Here is a 275-nt window from a genome sequence, read left to right as displayed (position 1 = left end):
ACCGCAACCCTCCGCGGGGTCCCGCTCCCAACCCTCCCCTGGGATCCGATCCCACTCATCCCAAACCTCCCTGGGATCCGACCCCAAACCTCTCCTGGGATCCAATTCCACTCATCCCAAACCTCCCTGGGATCCAACACCAAACCTCTCCTGGGATCCAATTCCACTCATCCCAAACCTCCCTGGGATCCAACACCAAACCTCCCTGGGATCCACCCCAAACCTCCGCTGGGATCCAACCCCAAACCTCCCTGGGATCCGCCCCCAGCCCGTCT

General features: G+C 61.8%; 1 protein-coding gene across 1 annotated transcript in view; it reads right to left on the bottom strand.

The window, feature by feature from the left end:
- The window catches only part of SNRNP200 (small nuclear ribonucleoprotein U5 subunit 200), a gene marked incomplete at its 5' end in the record, with an annotated part of 78,572 nt that overhangs the window by 55,217 nt on the left and 23,080 nt on the right, over window positions 1-275 (bottom strand).

The sequence above is a fragment of the Corvus brachyrhynchos genome, unplaced genomic scaffold (assembly GCF_000691975.1).
Source record: "Corvus brachyrhynchos isolate BGI_N302 unplaced genomic scaffold, ASM69197v1 scaffold617, whole genome shotgun sequence".
In the NCBI taxonomy this organism is placed as follows: domain Eukaryota; kingdom Metazoa; phylum Chordata; class Aves; order Passeriformes; family Corvidae; genus Corvus; species Corvus brachyrhynchos.
Note: the sequence above shows the minus strand (reverse complement) of the source record. Positions and strands in the feature narration are given on the sequence as shown.